Here is a 21,979-nt window from a genome sequence, read left to right as displayed (position 1 = left end):
CCCCAAAAATTGTTTTGCAATTTGTCCTGAGTAGGCTGATACCCTACATGTGGGGGTAAAACACTGTTTGGGCGCATGGCAGAGCTTGGAAGGGAAGGAGCACCATAGGACTTTTTCAACTCAGAATTGGCTGGAATTGAGATCAGACGCCATGTTGCATTTGGAGAGCCCCTGATGTGCCCAAACAGTGGAAACCCCCAATTCTAACTCCAACCCGAACCCCAACAAGCCCCTAACCCTAGCCCTAACCCTAGCCCTAACCCTAACCCTAACCCTAGCCCTAACCCTAACCCTAGCCCTAACCCTACCCCAACACACCCCTAGCCCTAACCCTAACCCTAATGGAAAAATGGAAATAAATACATTTTTTTTATTTTATTATTTTTTCCTAACTAAGGGGGTGATAACGGGGGGTTTGATTTACTATTTATGGCGGTTTTTATGTTTGGCGGCTGTCGCACGCTAAAAGACGCTTTTTATTGTAAAAATAGTTTTTGCATCACCACATATTGAGAGCTATAATTTTTCCGTATTTTGACCCACCGAGTCATGTGAGGTCTTATTTTTTGCGGAACGAGTTGATGTTTTTATTGGTACCATTTTTGGGCACGTGGAATTTTTTGATCGCTTTTTATTCCGATTTTTGGGACGCAGAATGAACAAAAACCAGCGTTTCATGAATTTCTTTTGGGGGGATGGCGTTTACACCGTTCCGCGTGCGGTAAAATTGATAAAGAGGTTTTATTCTTCACGTCAGTATGGTTACAGCGATACCTCATTTAGGTCGTTTTTTTATGTTTTTGTCGGTTTTATGCAATGAAAACTATTTTATATAAAAAATAATTATTTTTGCATCGCTTTATTCAGTGAGCTATAACTTTTTTATTTTTTCGCTGATGATGCTGTGTGGCAGCTCGTTTTTTGCGGGACAAGATGACGTTTTCAGCGGTACCATGGATATTTATATGTGTCTTTTTGATCGCGCGTTATTACACTTTTTGTTTGGCGGTATGATAATAAATCATTATTTTTTGCTTTGTTTTTTATTTTTATTTTTTAAGGGGTTCGCTAAAGGGGTTAACTAAAGGGACAGTTTTATAGGGCGGGTCGTTACGGACGTGGCGATACCTAATATGTGTACTTTCATTGTTTTTTTTTTTATTATTTCCAAAAAATGGATTTATTGGGGGAATATTTTTTTCTTTTTCTAATATATTTGGCGATTTTTTTTTTTTAATTATTTTTACACTTTTTTTTATTTTTTTTTTTACTTTATTAAATAGTCCCAGGTGGGACATCACTGTCCTGTGACAGATCGCTGATCTGTCACATCACAGATCACTGTGACAGATCAGCAATCTGTCACAGGCATTGAAGAAGACTTCCTCATGCCTGCGCTTTGCAGGCACTGAGGAAGCCAGCTTCCTCAGGCCCCCGAAGGCCCCCATCGCCATCCTGGATTCGGGGTCCTGGAGGAAAGGAGCCCCCCGCAGCAGCGCTGCACATTGCGCTGCCGTGGGGGGCTCAGGGAAGCACGGAGGGAGCCCCCTCCCTGCCGATGCTTCCCTTTAACCCCCGGTACACCGCGATCGTGTTTGATCATGGTGTGCAAGGGGTTAACGTGTCAGGGGCGGTCCGTGACCGCCCCTGACACATTGTGCCAGGTGTCAGCTGTGATAATCAGCTGACACCCGGCCGCGATTAGCGGCGCTCACCACGTGGGCGCCGCTGATCGCGGTAGACGTACTATCCCGTCCACGGTCATACGGTCCCGGGTACCGTGGACGGGATAGTACGTCGGATGTCAGGAAGGGGTTAACATGGGTGTGCATGTGTTTTTTAAAAAGAATGCACCAAAACCCGCAAAAAACGCACACAAATCCATGATGCGTTTTTTTCATGCGTTTGTGTGCGCAAAAAACGCACAGCAAAAAAAACGCAAGTGTGAAAGTAGCCTAAGCCATCCACTAGATCATTAATAAATATATTAAATAGTAGGGGGCCCAATACAGAACCCTTTGGTACCCCACTAGTAACCCTGGTCCAATCTGAGTATGCACCATTAATAACCACTCTTTGTTTTCTATCACTAAGCCAGCTACCTACCCATCTACACACATTTTCCCCTAGCCCAAGCTTTCTCATCTTTCTTACCAATCTTTTAAGCAGTGAAGTATTTTTCATTGTACTATACCTATATTTCTGTGCCGTATCGGAGCATCATGAATTGTGGTATGTGTTAAAGGGGCGCACTGACACTCTTTGGCCCAGGGCACACGAAAACCTGGAGCCAGCCCTACCCCCCCACAACTTTAGCCAAATAACCCCCAGTTTTCAATGCGTAACTATTATTATGAAGTAAATTAAGGTTGACAAGCTTCAGTAATAAGAATTGATGTTTTTGGCATTGAAATGGGCACCGTAGGTGTGTTTACTGTCTTCCACTCCCTGCCTACTTTGCTTCTCCATTGACTTGCATTGGGTTTCGTGTTTCAGTCGGCCTCCAGCTTTTCCCTATAGTCGGCCGATTTCGTTTGACCCAACTTTTGCGAAAGTCGGGTTTCATGAAACCTGACTCGACCCTAAAAAGGCAAAGTCGCTCATCTCTAATCACAGAGCAGTACTGAATAAAAGTATACTTAGAGCAATACCCTGTGAAGCGTCACAAGGATAAAGCAATTAGCTTTTAAAATGTATTTTACTATATGCTAGCACTGAGGAATATTATTTAGCTGTAAAAAAATTATATGCTGCTACACAGGAATAATATGTAGCTCCAAAAAAATTGGTTTTGTATATGCTGGTACTAACTAATCTTATTTGCCTCTAAAAAGAGCTGATTTGTAGATTATGGTAGTGGAACAAAGCCTACCTGTCTCTCCCTAATCCCACAGCAGAGATCTCCAGCATGTACTTGCAATGATGATGTGAACTGATAACACCCTGGTGCCTGCCTTTCATGCTCCCTAGTATTAAATCTCTCCCTTCATTATGTCCATCTAACAAATAACTTATCCTCACCTCATTAGCTCTTGAAAGAACTTTTTGAAATAAATAAATCTCCTTATGAGCCCTTTCACTCTCCCTACGCTCACAATATGGCGCAAGATGGCGCCAGCAAGGATTAAATATCCCCTATGACATTGTAAGGCCAGCCAATCACAGTAATGTCACCCCAAAGATGGCTCCAGCATTACTGTGATTGGCAAGCCAGCCCAGCATGTTCATTGGCTGCAAATCGCCAAACATGCTGGGCGGGTCACTCGAATATACCGAGGCGAATATAAAATTAGTCACCGAGTAACAAATAGCCAGAATATCACTAATAATAAAGTTAGATTTTTGTGCTAGATTGTGGACTTTTTTGGAGGAAGTATCACACACTCAAAGTTCCTTTTTTTTGCAAAAACAAGCTTTTTGCATCTACATATTTGAGAGCTATAATTTTTCTATATTTCTGCTGATGTAGTCATGTGAGGGCTTACATTTTGAAGTTCAGATGAAGTTTTTATTGGTATCATTTTTGGGCATATGACTTTTTTAATCGCTTGATACTCTGATTTTTGGGAGGCAGAATAATAAAAAAAACAATCAAGGAATTTTTTTATGCCGTTCTGAGTGTGATAAAATTGATATGACAGCTTTATTCTTCAGGTCAGTATGATTACATCGATATCACATGTATATCATTTTCTTATGTTTTTCATCTTTTACACAATGCAAACTTACAGAAAAATAATTATTTTTACATCTCTGTATTCTAAGAGCTATAGCCTTTTTATTTTTCCCTTGATAAATCTGAATGGAGGCTTGTTTTTTTTGCTGGCCAAAATGGCATTTTCAGAGACACTGTTTTTAATCACATTTGGCTGTTTGATGGCCTTTTATTACACTTTTTGTTTGGCGGCGTAATGGAAAAGCATAGTTTTTGCATTGTTTTTAATTTATTTATTTTTACTGTGGTTACTGAAGGGGTTAACTAATGAGACTTTACAGATCCGGATGTTCCAGATGCAGAGATACCAAAATGTGTACTTTTTTGATTATTTTAGTTTTTACATAAAAACATGCATTTATGAGTAATATTTTTATGATTATTTTTCGCGATTTTTGAAAAAAATCTATTGTTACAATTTTTTTAATACTTTTTTACATAGTCCCTCAACATGACTCTAACTTTTATCACTCTGATGGCTTTTATAATGCATTGCAATGCAGCAGCATTGCAAAGCTTTATATCTAGCAGTGCTGCACTGACAGAAGCCTCTTAGACCATGCTCTAAGCATGTCATTTAGGGGGTTAAACACTGTTCCTGTCTGTGAGAGCTGTCTTGGCCATTATGTAAGCCGAGCTCCCGGCGGCGATGATCCGCGCATGTTCGCCATGATATACCTACACATCATTGGTCGGAAGCCCCTATCCAACCATGACGTATAGTTACGTTAAATGTTATGAAGTGGTTAATGAAAGGATGCAAGAACAAACGGTAAGGCATGTATTTTTAAATGTTCTTAATGCATCTTTCCACCTTCATTCAGAATGTCAGCACATTACTAAGAAATACATGTAGGACTGAACAAAGACCCCTCAGAAAGACAGGGTGAAACAAAGGGTAGCATCAATAACATTTAAAAGGTGTAAGGAGGCAGGAATGGCGATGTGAGTACATAGCTGAACATGTGGTTTGGTGGTTTCACTTTTTGGTGCCTAGAAGATATCCTGCTGTAAGATACATTTCCACGATAAATTGTGTTTCTTGTAAACCAGTCTGCACTGATTCTACATTTTATTGGTTGCTTGGTGAAATCAATAAAAGTATAAGGCTTGCATGCAGTAAGAAAGTTTTCCATATAAAGTTGAACAATAACCTCTGTTTAATAAATGGAATACGTACTGTATCTATATACATATATATGAGAACAGCAGAATGGAACACGAATTTAAATCTATAGCTGTTACGCTCTCCTAAAATAATGAGGTTCTTTTTGATGGAGCCCTCATGTTTTCACCTCATACTATATATCACCCAGGAGCTTTATAACAACCTTGATGGCTATTTAGCACTGAGTATCTACATATGTTCTAGGTTTTACATGCCCTGTTCTTTTAATATGAAAGTGCTTACAGATCACAACTTTCAATGCATCAATGTCACACTTTATAATATAGCAAATATTGCCCATTATAAAATAATGTCCCCGTATATAAAAAAAATCACAATTCAAATAAAATGAGCATTTTGCAATAACAGTCAGCATCAAATCATAAAAAAGATACATTTAACCCTTTTTAATATTAGACATTTTCCCTTTATATACAGCTCAAATATAAACTTAAAATTATTGTCGATTTACTGAATGATTAGAAAAGTTCAGACAAAACCACCAGAAATATATTTGCCGGAATAAGCCACAAACATTCATTCTTTTGCTCTGGACAGCTGAATATTAAATTTGAAATAATATCACATGGCTGGTTTGGCTAAAAACCTTCAGCGCTGTTGATAGAAAAAATAACAAAAAGAAAAAAAAGTTACTTGTCAGGCAATTATTTAAGATAGGACGCAGAATTTATAGAATACAGACTTTTACAAGCACCCGGCTGAGTGAATAGTTTTTTATATGTATCTTAGGTGAAGTGGTCAGTTAAATTATCCTCCCATGCAAGTCTTGTAAATTTTGTAAACTTGGATGTACTGCATATGTGGTAGTTAATAGAGATGAGCGAATATTTCAATATTCGGTTCGGATTACGTTCGCCGGATTTCCAATATTGGCCGATTAATTCTTTGAATATTCACCGAACATAGCCGAACGCCATTCACCTCAATGGGAGGCAAAAACAAGCGCATGCACAACACCTTATAACTGCGGCAAATGTTACCAAAACACATCAAATGAAAGACAGATGCCAGGAAAGTGGCCTCAATTCACCCACAGCACAGATTTTAGCATGGCACTGCAGCAATCAGCCAGGCATGAGGTATCGGGGTCTGGGACAGAATTTACAGCTTTCAATTGGATGTCACAGTAAGACGAGGTGGGTGAGGGATCAGTGTAGGGTCCCTTTGCTGGGAGCCCTGATACCACATGCAACAACTCTACCTGCTTTCATGCTCAGCCACACTCAGGTGGCACAAATATCAGTTTTCAACCTTCATTTGTGCAGTTGTGCTCACATAAAAGAATCTTCACTCCTACACATGGCACAGTTAACAGTTTGAATTTCACCATTTTCAATCTACTAATAATAATAAACTTTATTTATAACTCACAAACACATTACGCATAGCTTTACGAGTCAGCAGTTGATATAAAACAGTCAAAAATTACCAAGTTTAAGAAAATCAAACAATTCAAGCAAAAATAATGATGACCCTGCTCTTCAGAGCTTACAATCTACAATGAGGTGGGGTTGACAATGATGGTACAACCATCTTCAGGAAATGAGGGTTAGATAAATGCTGCATGAGCCTTTTGGGTACGATTGAGTTTGATGGTGAATTATGTTCAGAGAAGTAGAGAATAAGCTATATATCTATAAAAAGGACTTTGATAAGGGAATGTGATAGGCCACCCCTAAACAGATGTGTTTTTAGGGAGCACCTAAAAATGTCTAAGTTGTGGTTATACTCCTAGTTTCATGGGGACATAGAGTAAGAGGTGAGTCATCTAGGTAGGTAGGTGATTGAACTGAACTGTACAAAGTCCAGATCAGAGGTGTTACTGTCTTTGTGTGTCTCAGAGTTTGAAAGTTGTGAGAGGCCTCAAGAATTGGCTAGAAATAGAAGCTGGGATGCAGTTGGGGAGGTGGAGCTGTTCAAGTCTCCCAGGATAAGGGTTATCAATTCTGAGGACATGAAGTGTGGTCGCAATGTATAACAGTGGTCAAGGAAGTGGGTTGGTGAGCCTGGGGGCAGGTATATGACTGCTACGCTGAGGGAGATGGGATGGAACACCCTGATGGTGTGAACCTCAAAAGAAGAAAGGCATCCAATCGGCCAGTATTTATTTATTGGGTTAAAAACAGGATTGTTGTTGTCAGCGCGGAATTTAGGGTTATTGTGGGGTTAACAGTGATCGTACGGCGGGATATACGCATATTCCATGTGTTGTATGTAATCTGGACGTGGATAAGCCATACACTCACTATTACTTTTCTAAGAACTAATTATTGTGAACAGACTGTGACCTCCTCGGATGATTCGAGGCCCAATTGTGTCATTGTCTGAACGATAGGGACCAGTTGAGTGCTATTCGCTGCTAAGATCGCTTGCGTCTATATGACTCATGGCATGGGCGGACATACCGCCGGTTCAACCGGTGTGTTGCATCGGGGCCCAGAGGCTCCAGGGGGCCCCTGCAGAGTGGCTAATGAGGAGGGCAATCTGGCCATTTTCTCCGGGCCCAAGGCTCCGGGGGCCTCTGGTCAGATTGCCCTCATGTGCAGCAGTCCTGCAGCGAGGGGCAGGGAGCGATCCAAGCAGCTCCGCTGCCTGCAAGAGAAAATTGCAGGAGCGGAGCTGCAAGTATCCATCCATCCTGCTTCCTGCCCGCTGTCTCTTACACAGAGGAGTGTGCCTCTGAATGATGTCATCATTCAGTGGCCGCTGCTGTAGCAGAGCGAGGAAGCGTGGCCGCAGGTGATGCTGCAGAAAGGTGAGAGCGGAGAGAGGTGGCGTGGTGTCTGTGTGAGTGTGTGCGTGAGAGTGTGTGTGTCAGTCAGTATGTGTGTGTGTTAGTGAGTGTGTGTGTGTGAGTGTGTGTGTGTCAGTCAGTGTGTGTGTGTCAGTCAGTGTGTGTGTATGTATGTATGTCTGTGTGTGTCTGTGTGTGTGAGTAGGTGGAGCTGCCTGGCCCTGGAGGAGAAGGTCAACCGTCAATGATGGGGGCATGAGGAGAAGGCAGTGATGGGGAGAGAAGGCCATGATGCCTGGGCCCTGGGGTGATGGGAGAAGGCCATGATGGGGTGATAGGAGAAGGCCATGATGGGGTGATGAAGAAGGCTATGATGGGAGTGATGGAGAAGGCCATGATGGGGTGATGGGGAGAGGGGAGTGATGGGCAGAGGGCTAATGATGGGGTGATGGAGAAGGCAATGATGGGAGTGATTTGGAGAATGCAATGATGGGATGTAATATATATACATGTATGTGTGTGACGCCATGAAAGGAGGGGGCCCAGACACAGTTCTTGCACAGGGGCCCCAAGCTGTCAGTGTCCGCCCCTGACTCATGGCCTGTGATCAAAATGTGATAATTGCAAGGCCACTCCAATTTGTTGGCCACAGAAATGCAGCCTTTACGCCTTATGGATTCAGACAGTTTCAGAAAGGAAGTTGATGGCCATTGCAGTCCCTGCAATACCAGTTGCCCAGTCAACATTACTTCTGTTAGAAAGATTTGCCTGCGATACACCAACAAGTCACAGACAACTATAAATAGCTATGATTGCAGAGCTAAACAAATACACACCAGAATACGGAGAACCAAACTACCTGACAACAGGGGTTGGAGAACTAAACTACTAAACAGCTAGGGTTGTAGAACTAATCCATTACACACCATACGATGGATAACTAAACTAATATACAACAGGTGTTGGAGAACTAAACTACTAAACAGCTATGATTGCAGAACTAAACAAATACACACCAGAACATGGAGAACTAAACTACTAGACAACAGGAGTTGGAAAACTAAACTATTAAACAGCTTGAGTTTGAGAACTAAACTGATACACATCAGGGGATTGGAGACTTAAAGCACTAGACAGCAAGGTGTCACTAGAAACCAAGTCTTGGAATCCCCAGGGCTTGCAGAACAAACCTCTGTATTGAATACTTCCTCCAGTGCTTCTGCCTCATCCACCTCTTTTAGGGTCTCCACTTGTGCCCTCAACCTCTGCCTTAATGAAACAGACGCAGCCACGACTCAACGCAATCAGGCAGAGTTTAAATTAATATGCCTTGGAGATCGCAGTCATACAGATCAACAGTTGTGAACAGCTATCCATGCCAAGGTTGAGCAATGGCTGCCTACTCTCAACCTAGAGCTCTAGAGCAAGGAAGGTCGTGTGCCATATCAGTGCAAACCTGGTGGCAGCCCTACGCCGGTCCAACCTTACGCATGTGCCTTGCATGGCTCGCATCCTCAACCTGATGCTACAGCAATTCCAACATCACTGTCCCAGCAAAGATGCGCTGCTGTACAAAACACTGTCACTGTGTGTTCACTTTCATCATTCTACTTAAGTTGGTATTGAGATCTTTCAGACTACCAGTTAGCCGACTGATATGCGAAGTGACCACACCATGCAATTCAACTCTGCACATGTTGCAGCGACTGTGGCAGTAGCGTAGAGACCTAGTGCAGTATGACATTTTGTATAGCCTAGCATATTGCAGTATGAACGTGGTGCAATTCATAATTGCGTAGCGGACACAGATGAAGGACCTTTGCACCCTTCTGCATGTTTTTGAAATAGCTGCTAAGATGGATAGCAGTGACAATGCTGTCATCAGCATCACTATTACTGGGGGAAGACAAGGAAGCAGATGAGGATGCCTATAGGGTTAACAATATCTCTATGTTCAGGTCTGTCATCTGTCAGATGGTTGCCATGGGAGGAACATATGGAGGAGGAACAAATGGAGAAGGACCATGAAAAGCACCAGAAGGAGGAGGTGATCGACGGGCACCAGTTAGGAGATCAAGAGGATAATGATTCCCTCTCTGTTGTCCTTGGTTGCCACAGGGGGATAGAGGAAGAAAGCTTGAGTTTTATCCTGCCACCAACACACAGTGGAGTTGGACCTCATGAAAGAGATTGACCCATGTGCTCCTTCTTGCAACATGATTGTTACCTGTATTGTTATGATTCGAAATAGTGCTGACTTCTGGGTGCCAGTGTGTTCTATCCATGAAACAAAAGTACATTTTGTCATTTGCTTTCCCCCTGAAAAAGGGACGTGCCAATTCTACAGCATCAAAATATGCTTGAAGACAATTTTAACAGTGATTTTCCCCAAAACAGCATTGACGCATCACAGTGATAGGCTTCCAACCACAGAAAAGTTGAGTCATCAAAGCAAAAACAATAGCAGCCTTGCAGCGCTGGAGTCCTGTGCACCAACCCCACCAAGGAAAGCATCTGCAAAGAGTTTGTATGTTCTAACCACGTATGCAAGGGTTTCCTCAGAGTACTTACTTTTCTACCCACACTCCAGAGACATACAGATATTAAATTTTGATTATGAGTTCCAATGGTCACAGTGGCAGTAATGTCTGTAAATGTCTATAAAGTGAATGTTGAATTATTGGCGCTATATAAGTGATAAAAAAAATATTTGAAACTGATGCTCAGCCATACTCAGATGGCACAAATATCAGATTCATAGATTACTATTGTCAGAAAAATGTAAGAATATTATCACGGGTAGTTGACGCAATGAGGATGGAGGACTGCTGGTGTCTGAGGCCTACTGCTACAGGCAACACACATGAAGGAGACTCAACCAGAAGCGTAAACATTTCCAAAAATGTATTGTTGGTAGACACCAACAAAGGGACATCAATTTCACCACAGCAGAAATAGTATAATAAGGACCGACAAATCTTCCACTACAGCCAACCCAGCAGATGGACACCAAACCAGGATTGTTCACATTTCCAAAAATTAGTGTAAGGCTGGTTTCACATTTGCGTTTTTTAGCGCTGGAAAAAAACGCATACCTGCGCATGCGTTTTTTCCCCTATATTTAACATGGGTGCGCATACCTGCGCGCTGGTTAGCGCATGTATGCGATTTTCATGCGCTGCGTTTTTTTGGGGTGTGCGTTGGTATTTTCCAGACGCAGCATGTTGCATTTTTTGGCCCTGCAAAAAAGCGCATGCGCACATATGCGCACGTTTTGCGCTAAAAATGGCCATTATAGCCTATGGATGCGCATATGTGCGCACTGGCATGCTCATGTATGCGTTTTTTTGCATATGCGTTTTTTTTTTTTAACCATGGAATTTAGGGGTTTGGGTTAGAGTTAGGGTCAGGGTTAGGGTTAGGGTTGGGGTCAGGGTTAGGGTTAGGGTCAGGGTTAGGGTTAAGTATGGTTTTGTTAAGGATTAGGGTCAGGGTTAGGGTCAGGATTAGGGTTAAGTATGGTTTTGTTAAGGGTTAGGGTCAGGGTTAGGGTTAGGGTTAGGGTTAGGGTCAGGGTTAGGGTTAGGGTCAGGGTTAGGGTTAGGGTCAGGGTTAGGGTTAAGTATGGTTTTGTTAAGGATTAGGGTCAGGGTTAGGGTCAGGATTAGGGTTAAGTATGGTTTTGTTAAGGGTTAGGGTCAGGGTTAGGGTTAGGGTTAGGGTCAGGGTTAGGGTTAGGGTTAGGGTCAGGGTTAGGGTTAGGGTCAGGGTTAGGGTTAAGTATGGTTTTGTTAAGGATTAGGGTCAGGGTTAGGGTCAGGATTAGGGTTAAGTATGGTTTTGTTAAGGGTTAGGGTCAGGGTTAGGGTTAGGGTTAGGGTCAGGGTTAGGGTTAGGGTCAGGGTTAGGGTTAGGGTCAGGGTTAGGGTTAAGTATGGTTTTGTTAAGGATTAGGGTCAGGGTTAGGGTCAGGATTAGGGTTAAGTATGGTTTGGTTAAGGGTTAGGGTCAGGGTTAGGGTTAGGGTTAGGGTTAGGGTTAGGGTCAGGGTTAGGGTTAGGGTTAGGGTCAGGGTTAGGGTTAGGGTTAGGGTTAGTTAGGGTTTAGGGTTTGGGTTAGGGTTAAGTATGATTTGGTTAAGGGTTAGGGTCAGGGTTAGGGTTAGGGTTAGGGTCAGGGTTAGGGTTAGTAAAGTCATGGTTTGGGTAGTGTGAGGGGCCACCTAAAAATGTTGGAAAAAATGCAAACGCGGTAAAAACGCACTAAAAACGCATACAAACGCATAAAAACGCTGCGTTTTTTTCATGCATGCTCATAAAAATGCTTGAAAAAAACGCAGCAGTTGTATGCTTATGTATGCGTTTTTTCAATGCGTTTTTTTGCGGGAAAAACGCGCTGCAAAAAAAAGCAAGTGTGAAACTAGCCTAAGACACCAACAAAGTGGCATCAATTTTACCATAGTAGAAATAGTATAATAGGGACCAACAGTTCTTCCACTACACCCAACTCATCAGATGAACAGTTGGAAAAACAACCAGGAATGCTCACATTTCGAACAATTAGTGGCAGACACCACCACGGTGGCATCAATTTCACGAGAGTAAAAATAGTATAATGGGGAGCGACATCTCTTCCACTACTGCCAACCCAGCAGGTATACACCCAACCACAAGTGCACACATTTTCAAAAATTAGTTGGAGACACTAACAAAGTGGTTTCAATTTCAAGAGAGTAGAAATAGTATAATAGGGACCGACGCATCTTCCACTACATCTAACCTAGCAAAGGGACACCCAACCAAGAGTGCACACATTTCCAAAAATAAGTGGCAGACACCAATAAAGTGGCATCAATTTCACCACCTACCCCATTTAGATATCGAACACCAAGCCTTATCCCTAGAGTTGAGCGATACCGTCCGATACTTCAAAGTATCGGATCGGAATGGATCGGCCGATCTTAAAAAAAAGTATCGGTATCGCCGATTCCGATACCGGAAGTCCCATTCAAGTCTATGGGACTTCCGGTATCGGAATAAGAAAAATCCTGTTTTTCCCTTGTACAGCCTCTCTGGGGTCTGTACGGGCCTTTCGGGGGGCTGTGCCGGCCTGCCAGGGGGTCTGTGCAGGCTCCGGTGGTCTGTGCCGGCCTGCCGGGGGTCTGTGCAGGCTCCGGTGGGCTGTGCCGGCCTGCCGGGGGGCTGTGCCGGCCTGCCGGGGGGCTGTGCAGGCTCCGGGGGGCTGTGCCGGCCTGCCGGGGGGCTGTGCCGGCCTGCCGGGGGGCTGTGCAGGCTTCGGGGGTCTGTGCAGGCATCGTCCGATGGGACTACAAGTCCCATCGGGCGATGCCTGCTACCATGACAGTGATTGACACATTAGCCAATGATGGGACTGTAGTAGTCCCATCATCCTGCTAATGTGTTGAATGTAAAAAAAAAAAAAAAAAAAAAAAATTACATGCTACATACATGCTACATACATACAACATGCATACTACATACATGCTACATTCATACTACATATATACTACATGCAACATACATACTACATATATACTACATGCATGCAACATGCATACTACATATATACTACATGCAACATACATACTACATATATACTACATGCTACATACATACTACATATATACTACATGCATTCAACATGCATACTACATATATACTACATGCTACATACATACTACATATATACTACATACATACTGCATGCTACATACATACTACATATATGCTACATACATTCTACATACATACTACATGCTACATACATACTACATATATACTACATACATACTACATACATACTACATGCATGCTACATACATACTACATGCTACATACATACCACATACATACTAAATACATACTACATGCTACATATATACTACATATATACTACATGCATGCTACATACATACTGCATGCTACATACATACCACATACATACTACATACATACTACATACATACTACATACATACTACATGCTACATACATACTACATATATACTACATGCATGCTACATACATACTACATGCTACATACATACTACATATATACTACATGCATGCTACATACATACTACATACATACTACATACATACTACATGCTACATACATACTACATATATACTACATACATACTACATACATACTACATGCATGCTACATACATACTACATGCTACATACATACCACATACATACTACATGCTACATACATACTACATATATACTACATGCATGCTACATACATACTGCATGCTACATGCATGCTACATACATACTACATACATACTACATGCTACATACATACCACATATATACTACATACATACTACATACAATACATTCATACAATACATACATACATAGACATACAGTGCATATAACATAGAGTAACATACTTACCAATACTTGTCACATTGTTCCCCGAAGCCATTGTCTTTTACGGAATAAATATTAACATAACAAACCACAAAAATACTCACCCACGATCCGAAGCAGTCCACGAGTGTGTCCCACGACGATCTTGGGTAGAGAACTGCAGCATCAGCTGTTGCTGCCGTTCTCTACGGGCTGCAGGAATCCAATGACGGAAGGTAGGTATCCTTCCGCACTGTATTCCTCCGCCACTTAAAAAAAAAAAATCCCTAGTCTCACTTTATGCCATTGCTGTGTGGGAATTTCCCACACAGCAATGGCATAAAGTGAGACTAGGGACTTTTTTTTTTTAAGTGGCGGAGGAATACAGTGTGGAAGGATACCTACCTTCCGTCATTGGATTCCTGCAGCCCGTAGAGAACGGCAGCAACAGCTGATGCTGCAGTTCTCTACCCAAGATCGTCGTGGGACACACTCGTGGACTGCTTCGGATCGTGGGTGAGTATTTTTGTGGTTTGTTATGTTAATATTTATTCCGTAAAAGACAATGGCTTCGGGGAACAATGTGACAAGTATTGGTAAGTATGTTACTCTATGTTATATGTACTGTATGTCTATGTATGTATTGTATGAATGTATTGTATGTAGTATGTATGTAGTATATATGTGGTATGTATGTAGCATGTAGTATGTATGTAGTATGTATGTAGCATGCATGTAGCATGCAGTATGTATGTAGCATGCATGTAGTATATATGTAGTATGTATGTAGCATGTAGTATGTATGTAGTATGTATGTGGTATGTATGTAGCATGTAGTATGTATGTAGCATGCATGTAGTATGTATGTAGTATGTATGTAGTATATATGTAGTATGTATGTAGCATGTAGTATGTATGTAGTATGTATGTAGCATGCATGTAGTATGTATGTAGTATGGATGTAGTATGTATGTGGTATGTATGTAGCATGTAGTATGTATGTAGCATGCATGTAGTATATATGTAGTATGTATGTAGCATGTAGTATGTATGTAGCATGCATGTAGTATATATGTAGTATGTATGTAGCATGTAGTATGTATGTAGCATGCATGTAGTATGTATGTAGTATGTATGTGGTATGTATGTAGCATGCAGTATGTATGTAGCATGCATGTAGTATATATGTAGTATATATGTAGCATGTAGTATGTATGTAGTATGTATGTGGTATGTATGTAGCATGTAGTATGTATGTTGCATGCATGTAGTATGTATGTAGTATGTATGTAGTATATATGTAGTATGTATGTAGCATGTAGTATGTATGTAGTATATATGTAGTATGTATGTAGCATGTAGTATATATGTAGTATGCATGTTGCATGCATGTAGTATATATGTAGTATGTATGTAGCATGTAGTATATATGTAGTATGTATGTTGCATGTAGTATATATGTAGTATGCATGTTGCATGCATGTAGTATATATGTAGTATGAATGTAGCATGTATGTAGTATGCATGTTGTATGTATGTAGCATGTATGTAGCATGTAATTTTTTTTTTTTTTTTTTTTTTTACATTCAACACATTAACCGGATGATGGGACTACTACTGTCCCATCATTGGCTAATGTGTCAATCACTGTCATGGTAGCAGGCATCGCCAGATGGGACTTGTAGTCCCATCGGATGATGCTTGCACAGACCCCCGGACATCAGCACAGCCCCCCGGCAGGCCGGCACAGCCCCCCGGCAGGCCGGTACAGACCCCCACAGGGTGCACAGATCACCGGCAGGCCGGCACAGCCCCCCGGCAGGGCGGTACAGACCCCCACAGGGTGCACAGACCACCGGCAGGCCGGCACAGCCCCCCGGCAGGCCGGTACAGACCCCCACAGGGTGCACAGACCACTGGCAGGCCGGCACAGCCCCCCGGCAGGCCGGTACAGACCCCCACAGGGTGCACAGACCACCGGCAGGCCGGCACAGCCCCCCGGCAGGCCGGTACAGACCCCGGGCAGTCCACACAGCCCCCCGGCAGGCCGGCAGAGACCCCCGGAAGGCCCGAAGTGACGGCGCATCATGATGCGCACACACCGCGCATCATGATGACGTCAGGCTGTCAATCAACTTGAACTTCCGATTCCGATGCCGACTTCCGATATTGAAAAAATATCGGAAGTCGGTATCGGAATTCCGATACAGCAAGTATCGGCCGATACCCGATACTTGCGGTATCGGAATGCTCAACACTACTTATCCCCCTTCCACAAGGACCTCGCTTTTTCCCAGTGATGTTACTCAGATAGTGTGCTATGAGCACAGTACTAGCAACTAAAAATTAGATTTTTTTTTTCTCTGCACCACATCTGCATAACTGGTGAAATATGGTGTGCTGAATCGAGTTAGTCACAGAAAAAAAATTCTGTGTGGGTGAGGCTTGTATGCCAAAGAAGATGTGCTCCAAACAATTTGAAACTGAGATCTCCCCTACTGTATGACATTAGTAACAGAAGAATTTTTGGGGGCCTGTCGATAAGGCCTGTATGAGATTGAGTAGATGCTCCAAATAATTTAAAAGTAACATTTCCCCTACTGTATGACATTAGTAACAGAAGAATTGTTTTGCGTGGGAATGGGAATGTACAACAAGATCAACAACAGGGTGGCTATGGGAAGTACAAGATCCAGGATCCAGCCTACAACTATTACTCATCTATCCAACACAAAGTACCAGAGAGCGTTTGATGCTCATCAGAAGATAGGTCTAATGGATGTGTGTCTCAAGCTATGCATAAAAGATGCCCATGAGAAATTGGATGCTAAAGATGCACATAATCTAGAAGATATCCTCCAAACAATTTAAAAGTGTCATGTCCCCTGCTGTATAACGTTAGTAACAGAAGAATTTTTGGGGGCCTGTCGATAAGGCCTGTATAAAATTGAGTGGATGCTCCAAACAATTTAAAAGTGAAATGTCCCTAACTGTATGACTTTAGTAACAGAAAATTTTTTTTGGGGGGGGGCGGGAATAAGAATATACAGCAGTATCAATAACACTGTGGCTACGTGAAGTTCAAGATCCAGGATCCATCCTACAACTATTACTCATTTACCCAATACCAATTATCAGAGAGCATTTTATGCTCGTCAGAAGATAGGTCTAATGGATGTGTGTCTCAAGCTAGGCATAAAAGATGCCCATGAGAAATTGGATGCCAAAGATGCACAGAATCTAGAAGATATCCTCCAAACAACTTAAAAGTGACATGTCCCCTGCTGTTTGAGATTAGTAACAGAAGAATTATTTTGGGCCTTTCCATAAGGCCTCTATAAGATTGAGTAGATGCTCCAAACAATTTAAAAGTGACATGTACCCTGCTGTATGACGTTAGTACCAGAAAAATTTTTGGGGGGCGGGAATAAGAACATACAACAGTATCAATAACACTGCGGCTAGGTGAAGTACAAGATCCAGGATCCATCCTACAACTATTACTCATTTAACCAATACCAATTACCAGAGAGCATTTTATGCTCGTCAGAAGATAGGTCTAACAGATGTGTATCTCAAGCCCATGAGAAATTGTATGACAAAGTGACAGGTCCACTACTGTATGACGTTAGTAACAGAAGAATTTTTTTGGGACTGTTAATAAAGCCTGTATAAGATTGAGTGGATGCTCCAAACAGTTTAAAAGTGCCATGTCCCCTACCATATGACGTTAGTAACAGAAGAAATTTTTTTGGTGGGAATAGGAACGTACAATAGGTTCAATAACAGGGCGGCTATGGGAAGTACAAGATCCAGGATTTAACCTACAACTATTTCTAATCTACCCAACACCAATTACCAGAGAGTGTTTGATGCTCATCAGAAGATAGGTGCCACAGATGTACGTCTGAAGCTAGGTATAAAAGATGCCCGTGAGAAATTGGATGCCAAAGAAGCACATAATCTAGAAGATAGACTCAAAATAATTTCAAACTCAGATCTCGGCTGCTGTATAATGTTTGTAAAAAAAATAAAATTAATTAATTTTAATGTGCAACAGCTCTTCACACAGAGCAATTTTGACACCACTAAATGAAAAGGTTGGATATAGAGGGCTGTATCATGTTTATCAACAGAAAAAAATAATATTTTAATGTGTTTGAGGTCTGCAGACAGCTTCATATCACGGCCACAAAATGACAATGTGGTATGCAGCGGGCTGTATCTCATTCAGCAAAAGAAAATATTCTAATTTTTTTAATGCACGTTAGGTCTGCAGACAGGTTCATATCACCGCCACAACATGACAATGTGAGATATGGTGGGCTGTATCACATTCAGCAACAGAAAAAATTAGGATTTTTTTATTGTGCGTTAGGTATGCAGACAAGTTCATATCACAGCCACAACATGACAGTGTGGGATACAGTGGGCTGTATCATATTCAGCAACAGAAAAAATTATTCTTTTTTTAATGTGCCTTAGGTCTGCAGACAGTTTCATATCACCCCAGCACTAATTTACAAGATGGAATACAGCAGGCTTTTTCACATTTATCTATTGAAAAAATATTATTTAGAATGCTATACATGTGCATGGAGCACAACAGAAGCAGTGCACAACACACTTGTAGGACATATGCCCTGCTGGCTTTGACTGTGGACCTCAGTAATGGCCCCCAAAAATTCCGGAAGGTAAATGTTACAGCCACACTGAATAGTAGCTCGCTACACTATCTGACTGATATACAACCACCTATATAACTAGCTAAAATGTGGGATACAGAAGGCTTTTTCACATTTAACTACTGAAAAAATGCTATTTAGAATGCTATACTTGTGCATGAAGCACAATAGAAACAGTGCACAACACACTTGTAGGACATGTGCCCTGCTGGTTTTGTCTGTGAACCCCAGTGGCGGATTATAATGAGGTCAATCTGGGCAGTAGCCCAGGGTCCAGTGGTGTGGGGGGCCCACCAGCCCACGGAAAATTGCCCTATTATAATCCGCCACCATAGCGCCACGCCCCCCATGTACCGACCCCTTCCTCCCCCTCCCAGACCCACCGGCCACCACAGCGCCAGCCCCTCACTGATTAATCCCTGCTCTGTGTGCACAGGAACTGTGATGAGGTCACAGGAGGTTAGGAGTCAGGGGTTACATGATTAGGGGCTTCAATCCCTGATCATGTGACACCTGACTCCTCCCCTCCTGTGACCTCATCACAGGTCCTGTGCACACAGTCCTCAATATATTGTATGCGGGACTCTGCAATGTATTGTATGTGGGACTCTGCTGTGCTGGTTGTCATGGTGCTGGATGAGGGAATTATGTGTGGGGTCAGGAGGGGTTTACAGGGTGGATGTAGCTGCGTGTGTGTGCGAGGTGTACAGAGCAGAGCCACGCATGTGCGTGTGCGAGGTGTACTGAGCAGAGCCGCGAATTTGCGAGGTGTACGGAGCGGAGCCGCACACATGCGAGGTGTACAGAGCGGAGCTGCGTGCGTGCGAGGTGTACAGAGCAGAGCTGCGCGCTTGCGAGGTGTACGGAGTGGAGCTGCGCGTGTGCGAGGTGTACGGGACGGAGCTGCACGTGTGCGAGGTGTACGGAGCGGAGCCATGCATGTGTGAGGTGTACCGAGCAGAGCCATGTGTGTACGGAGCGGAGCCGTGTGTGTACGAGGTGTATGGAACGAAGCCGCGTGTGTGTACTGAGCGAAGCCGCATGCGTGTACGAGGTGTACGGAATGGAGCCCTGTGTGTACAGAGCTGAGCCATGTGTTTACGGAGAGGAGCCGTGTGTGTACAAGGTGTAAAGAGCGGAGCTGCGCGTGTGCGAGGTGTATAGAGCAGAGTCGCATGTGTGTACGAGGTGTACGGAGCAAAGCTACGTGTGTGTATGAGGTGTACGGAGCGAAGCCGCGTGTGTGTATGTGGTGTACGGAGCCACATGTGTGCGAGGTGTACGGAACGGAGCCCTGTGTGTACAAAGTGTACAGAGCTGAGCCATGTTTACAGAGCGGAGCCGCGTGTGTACGAGGTGTATGGAGCAAAGCCGCATGTGTACAAGGTTTACGGAGCAGAGCCATGTGTGTAGAAGGTGTACAGAGCGTGGCCGCATGTGTATAAGGTGTACAGAGCAGAGCTGCATGTGTACGAGGTTTACGGAGTGGAGCCATGTGTGTACTGAGTGGAGCCGTGTGTGTGCGAGGTGTACGGAGCAAAGCCGTGTGTACGAGGCATACAGTGCGGAACCATGTGTTTATGAGGTGTGCAGAGCCATGCGTGTACAAGGTGTATGATGGGGAGCATTCATACCTCCCAACCATCCCAGATTTTGAGAGTCTACCCCACAACCGGGATCTTACTTTTCCCGCGGACACAGGAGTATACGGCGGAGCCCCGAGGAGCACTTGAAAACTCGCACTTGACATTCCATCGGAAGTGATGTGTTGGAAGCTGACCAGAGGAGAATGTGACGGAACCATGGAGGCACTTCAGGGAATGCTTTAGATCATCACCATGTCCTCCTCCGACAGCGCGGTCAGCGGGATCGCCTTGGTCTCGGGGATGTCGGCCATGTGAGTGGATCATGATATGTCCTGCACCAGGAGGCTCAGGTGGGCACTACAATGTGAGCCGGGCTGGTATAATATCTTTATAGAATCTTTCTTTCCCCTCTTTCCTTGTCTTTCCTTCTTTCTTTCTTTCTTTCTTTCTTTGTCTCTGTTCTTTCTTTCATTCACTTTCTGTTCTTTCTTTCCCCTATTTCTTTCTCTCTCCCTCTCTGTTCTTTCTTTCCCCTTTCTTTCTTTTTTCTCTCTTTGTTCTTTCTTTCACCTCTTTCTTTCTTTCTTTCTTTCTTTCTTTCTTTCTCTCTTTGTTCCTTCTTTCCCCTCTTTCTTTCTCTCTCCCTCTCTGTTCTTTCTTTCTTTCCCCTTTCTTTCTTTTTTTCTCTCTCTGTTCCTTCTTTCCCCTTTCTTTCTTTCTCTCTGTTCTTTCTTTCTCTCTCCCTCTCTGTTCTTTCTTTCTTTCCCCTCTTTCTTTTTTCTCTCTCTGTTCTTTTTTCTGTCCCCTCTTTCTTTCTCTCTGTTCTTTCTTCCTTTCTCTATCTGTTTCTCTCTTTCTTCTTTCTTTCTCTTTCTTTTTCTCTGTTCTTTCTTTCTCTATCTTTTTTCTCTCTCTTTGTTCTTTCTTTCTTTTCCTCACTACCAGTCAGTGTGCCCACAGTACCAGCCACTGTGCCCTCAGTACCAGTCAGTGTGATCAGCAGTGCTATATGTGTGTTGTTGGGGCGTGGACATGGGTGTGACTAGTTGTGAAATGGGTGTGGTCAGGCGGCCGGTAACCAATCATCATAGTGGAAGTCATCTGTTTCCTTCAACTTTGTTATATGTGGGCAGTGGGCACCTCTAGTAAGGTGGGCACGAGATGGCAGGTCTTGTCACCTCTGCCTCACACATAAGTTACTAGAAGGTGTACTTTATTCCTGCCACATTTCTTTCTTGGCCTACTGAGAGAAATATTTTGACCAGTTAAAAGTTATACAACCTGAGGATTGTGCATGTGTGCGCTGCCCGCATATGTATATATTTACTTACTCCAACCCCTATATATACCCTGCCCCTCCAACCTCCGTCCACTTTCCCATGCTCCTGTTCCCATCCTGGGGTATTTTTTGGTCCCCCCTTGGTCCTCCATATGCTGAATATCTGGGACATGACTAACATTGCGCAATATGCACTTGTTCGTAGCCAGATGCATCGTCGTGACCAGTGTGTGAGGAGACGGCGACTTGTCTGTGGCGTTAACCCCTCTGCTGACATGTTTGGCACAGCTTGCAATGAGGAGTGTCTCTTCCAGTGTATCCGGCCACATGCTGCACATCAGAGACTGCTTCTTCTATCTGGGGAAGTTCATGAAGCAGAAACCTCTGTGTGACTCATGTGAAGTAACTT

Source organism: Dendrobates tinctorius, unplaced genomic scaffold (genome assembly GCF_039654945.1).
Source record: "Dendrobates tinctorius isolate UK_male_01 unplaced genomic scaffold, ASM3965494v1 ptg000060l, whole genome shotgun sequence".
Classification (NCBI taxonomy): Eukaryota; Metazoa; Chordata; class Amphibia; order Anura; family Dendrobatidae; genus Dendrobates; species Dendrobates tinctorius.
This window is presented reverse-complemented; position numbering follows the sequence as displayed.